Raw genomic sequence first — 6032 nt, forward strand, 5'->3', positions numbered from 1 at the left:
CTCTGGAATCCATTACGTGGTTTCCAGTGGACAGATAGTTAACTGCTGTCCTCATGCCCGCTTCTTAGCTTTAGAATTTCTTCTTATCCTTCCAAGGCCTCTTGAAAGCACATCTCCTCTCTGAAGCCTGACAGGGCTAATAGAACTAATCCTTCTCTTGTATGTGACTCCATAGCACATTGTGCTACTTTAATGATTAACAAATAGTAAGCAAATATTAACTAATAATAATTATGAATAAGAAGTAATTGAAAGTGGTTATTTTATTACTTATAAAATAATTATTATTTTTGTGTATATATTAAGTAATGAAATAAATGTTAGAGCGTAAATCTGCATAAGCATTGCTTGCTTGTTGAACTGTTAGTGTCAAATTAAGACATATTTTTGGTGAATTTTTTTTCACAGGTTTACAAAGGCCATTTGATGGCAGCAGCCCTGATTCATTTCACCAAAGGTAACAACTTAGCAATTGTTCTACATTTGGGTACAAAAGTAGCTGCCCCTGTGACATTACCATTTCTTTTTGAAGGCAAGGATCAGTTTCACTCAGAGACAGGAGTATTTGTCACAGAGGAAGTATTTGATGGGGAGAGAAGGAAGCGGGGAAAGAGACCTCACTTGAATGCACTACTTTTCTTTCCTTCTGATTGCCTGGCCTGGGGGCATAAATAGAGAGTGCTAGAATATGCACCTTAAAATATATTGGCATCTCTAGCCATCCAGCTGTACATTCTTAAAATTTTGTTGTTATTATGAGTAAGCAGTCTTTATGTGCCAGTTATTGCAATAAGTTCTTTGTCTTTTTTATTTAATTCTTGCAATGATACTATAAGATGGGTACTTTCCCATTTTTTTCCCACTGGACATGGAGACCAGAACAGTAAGATCTATCCAAAGTCACACACATAGCCTGCAGCAGTGAGAATTTAATTTCTGCCTGAAATTGGAGACTGAGCTCTATACACTATTCTCTAAAAGCTCTGGGTTTGCTTGGTCAGGGTGTGTTTCTTCTGGGGAAGCTTTAGCAACCTTGGGCAGCAGAAGGGCCCAAGATGGTGGCAGAGCAGATTCCAGAGAGATTCACATGTTAATTATCAGCTGGTCAAATTCCAAGAAAGAGAGAGCTTCTTTCAGTGTTTCCCAAGTTTTTTTTTTTTTTTTTTTAATGTGGTCTTTTTTAATACTGCCCTTCAGCTGTCCAAAGCTCACTTGAACTCATTCACAGTTTTTCTCCTTCCTTCCTTCCTTCCTTCCTTCCTTCCTTCCTTCCTTTCTTTCTTTCTTTCTTTCTCTGGTGTTGGGGATTGAACCCAAGGTCTTGGGTATGCTAACCATGTGTTACATCCCAGCCCAGAGTTTCATTTCATCACATTTCTTTTCTCTTTCTTTCAAAAACAATTTAATTGAGGTATAATTCAGATATTACACAATCCACCCAAATAATTATAAATTCCAATTTTATTTTAGTATCTATACAGAGTTGTACATTATCATCACAATTTTAGGACATTTATATTACCACCAAAGAAACCCCCTAACCCATAGTTATCACACTCAATCACCATACTTGTAACCCTAGGCAACCATTAATCTACTTTCTATTGACCTGTCACTTCTGGACATTTCATTTATGTAGAATCAAACAATATATGGCTTTGTTTTTTTTTTGTACTGAGGATTGAACCCAGTCACATCCTACCACTGAGCCACATCCCATCCCTGTTTTCTTTAAATTTTAGTTTGAGACAGGGTCTCACTAGGTTATGTTTGACTTATTTAGCATAATGAAAATTCCATCCAAGTTGTGGCATATATTAGAACTTTGCATATTTTAATTACCAAATACTATTCCATTGTTTGAATAGACAACATTTTATTTATTCATCAGTTGATAGACATTTGGATTGTTTCTACTTTTTGGCTATTTTGCATAAAGCTGATATAAACATCAGTCAATATTTTCATTTTTTTCTGTTGAGAACTTCCACTTTCTCATTGGAAAGATCTGAGTTAGGGATCAGAAAGCCCTGGACTATTCTAATCACCACAATTTATACTAAGATATAGATGACTGATACAATAAATACATTTCAAAAGAAGAATGTTAAATAAATCTCTAATGGGTGAAGTCATTGAAGATAGTTTATTTTGAGAAATAAAGTCTTTTTCTTACACTGGCTGCCACCTGTCATTATTTTCTCTATACTGATGGAAATCCAAAGGAAGCAATTTAACAGCTGATCTTGAAAGCCTGCTGATCCTTTCAATATAACTGTGTTTAATCATTCCTCATTTTCTTCTGCTCACATTATATTTTTCTTTTCTACAATACCTTTCCTTGGGTAAAAAAGAAACAAACAAACAAAAAGATTATTATCCTGAATTTTGGATTACCCATAATTGTAACATCTGCATAATCTCTCCCCACTCTATGACGACCATTTCCTCCCTTCTAGCCCACTCCTGGAACAATGATCCAAAACATTTCCCAGATCCCATCTAGTTCTCAAGCCCATTAATTCTCCTACTTATCACTCTGTTACTCTCCTCCTAATGGGCTCCCTTCTCTCTTGACCAAGCTTAAATTCCTTTTCAACCATTTTAGTCACCCCCTTGCATATATCTTCAATTCCCTGCCTGGTTGGGCATCACTGTTCTTCCTTGCCAAAGCTGTAAGTCCATTTCTCTTGTCTACTGTGTATCTGGACCAATGAATGTGAACATGACAGGAGAAAAACTGATCTTACCTTAATGTAAAATTTGAATAGAGTCCAAATGTAAATTAATTATTACGTACTTCAGGTGGGCCTCTGAGGCTTGTGCTTCATTCTTCTTTTTTGGGGTGGGGGGTACTAGAGATGGAATTCAGGGCCACTCACCCACTGAGTCACATCCTCAGCCTTATTTTGTATTTTATTTAGAGACAGGGTCTCACTGAGTTGCTTATCACCTTGCTGTTACTGAGGCTGGCTTTGAACTCTCCATCATCCTGCCTTGGCCTCCAGAGACGCTGGGATTACAGGCATGCACCAGCCAGCTTGTGCTTCATGCTTAGTGCTGTCTGGAATTATGCTTCCCTAATCCATTTACTTTTTCCTCTTTTCTAGTTAATTTTTTTTAGATCTCTTTTTTTAAACCTTATACCCCTTCTCCATCATTATCAATCACAACTGAAAGAAAATTCTTCAGACTCCAACCATTATATTTACCCATCTACAAGCATCTGCCTCCATAAACTTTATTGTATGTGCTTGTCTCTATTGCTGCTTCTTCCAGAGAAGCCTACTCCTTCTACTTGTGTGCTGGATCCCATCCTTTCTTATCTACTCAAGATAATTGTTCCAGCAATCCTCTGTCTCTCCTGATTCATCAGGTTTTCACCTTCTTGGAACATTATCATCCTTAATATTTATATAAATATACTATTACAAATATACCAATATACTTTTATATCTATTATATAATATATATATATATATATATATATATATATATATTAATACTTAATTTTTAGTTATAGTTGGACACAATAACTTTATTTTATTTATTTTTATGTGGTGCTGAGGATCGAACCCTGGGTCTCGCATATGTGAGGCAAGCACTCTACCGCTGAGCCACAACCCCAGCCCTATATTTCTTATATTAAAGCGATGTAAACCAAAGCTTCCTGCTGCCTCTCCCAAACTTGCCAGTTACCATCCCATTTTGGGCTTTTGTGGCAATATTTAGAAACAGTTGCCTCTATTCACTGCCATGTTGAAATTTCCCCTGTGAGTGCAAATAATATCTTAAATCCAATATATCCCAAAATGGAACATCAGATCTTCAACTTAGCAGTACTTTATTCCCAGCCATCCCCTTCCCAGTTGATGGTGATACCACCTTTTTGATTGCTCAGGGTCAAATTCTAAGATACCCTGGAATTTTCTCTTTCTCTTATACCCTCATCAAGTCAGAAAATTCCATTTTTCCTACCTTTAAATCACTATATATTTTATTTGATCAATTCTTATTATCTCTACTATTAGCACACTACTATGAGCAATTTATTTGTCTTTCACCCCTTAATTGGTTTTCCTGCTTCCATTCTTTCTCCATCCCACGTGTTTCAACAAAGCAGTTGAAATGATCATTCTAGAGCACAAACATGTCATTCATTTGTTCAGAACCTTTAGTATAAAAGCCAAAGTACTAACAGCGGTGTACAAAGTCCTGTACCAACTGAGCTGCCTCAGTCTCTTGATACTCTTCCTCTGATACTCGTACATGCCGACATGCTACACCTCAGAGTCTTTGCACAGGCTTCTGTCTGGAATGCTGTTAAATACCCACATGGCCGGTCCTTCTCTTTCTGTAAGCATTCTTGGGCTTTCCCTTCTTAATAAGGTACACACAGGCCACCCTATTTAACATGGTTTGACATCTCCCCTGTGACCCTCCAAAATCATTCTGGTTTTGCACAGTGTTTGTCACCTAATACACTATGATTTCTCTATTTTAAAAATGTTTTGTTTTTTAATATCCACCCTACAATGTAAACTTCAGGAATTCTGGCATTTTTGACTGTTTTGTTCAGAAGGTGCTCAGCAAATATCTGATCAAGAATTAATCTGAAACAGACATGTATTCAACATGGCCTATTAAATACATTGATCAAATCGCTCTACTAAATAATATTAATTGTCTTTGTAATTTTGGTACTGGAATCATTTATTTATTCTGATATTGTTTAAAAATATATTACTGTTTGTCAACACCATTACTGTATTGATATAAACTTTCATTAAAATGGTTGTTACTTTAAGAGTTTGCTATAGAAAAATTTTTGTTTTGGCTTGTATTATATTTAAAAGTACCATTCTTTTGATAACTAAAACCTTCTAGATCATGCATTTATTTTAACAAGAGAATTTTGAAACAGTGGCATTAGCTACGTGTCCTGGAATTTGGCGATGAGGACTCCCCGGAATCCTCCAACTGCTGTAGATCTAGCTTACAGCTAAGAATAGTGCAGAATGTAAACTTCTATAGAGCCAACTGTGAAAGGAATTTTTAGAAGCGAAGTGATACTATATGGCATTGTCAGAAAGCTTGGGCATGGCACTCTTTTAATTGCAAAGTAGTACATATTTTAATTATATGTTTACCATTCTAATTTCACACAGGAAAGCTTATGGGACTCCCTGCCTAACCCCCTAGGAGTCATATCCTTCATTTTCATTCATTTGTATATTAACATTATCATGAGAGGACACAGGGCAAGGCAATGTCTGACAAAGAACTTGTGTGTTTCGCCACATTTCGTGGGAGTACTTTCCAGGTTCCAAAGAAGCTTTTGCAAATTTATTCAGTATAAGATTATAAAATTTTCTGGCTTCATTGTGGACCTAGAATCCTCATGTTTTTTTTTTTTTTTCTTGTTTGCCACCTTTCAGAGCAGGTGGAATTTAGTCTAGTGGAATAAGCAACCTTGCTTCTGCTTTTCTTCTATCTGATCTTCCAGCATTCTTATTTCTCTTTTCATGTCTTGACTCTAGTCTCTGGTTTGCTCCTAGAGGATCCTTGAGACCTCTGCCCTCCTGGATCTAACCTCTTCTTCCACTCCAGTGGAAATCTGTTCTTAAGTGGTTGATTATTAGGGGGAAAAGTCTACTTTTTTTTTTCTTATAAAATAAGGAAATTGGTCTAGATGATTTTTAATAGTGTTGACAAACAAAAATATACTTGGTGTAAACTTTCATTGAAATGGTTGTTATTTTATGTGATTTTTATGATTTTGTGACTTTTATGACTCTCTCTTTTCTGGGCAAAATGAAAGCTACCTTCCAGGGGAAACTATGCCATTTCCACCCTGTTTGCCAAATTACTCCTTTTGTTGATCTCTCTCTCTAGAACTAAAATTTGAACATAAAATACTATTCTGTTTATAACACATTTTCTTTAAGGCAGTTCTGCCTTAGACTAAGTTTCAGGGTGTGGATTTCACGTTTCTAACTGGGGCTGGTAGGCAGTGTGGTGGTAAGATGCCT

Source organism: Marmota marmota, unplaced genomic scaffold (genome assembly GCF_001458135.2).
Source record: "Marmota marmota marmota unplaced genomic scaffold, marMar, whole genome shotgun sequence".
Classification (NCBI taxonomy): Eukaryota; Metazoa; Chordata; class Mammalia; order Rodentia; family Sciuridae; genus Marmota; species Marmota marmota.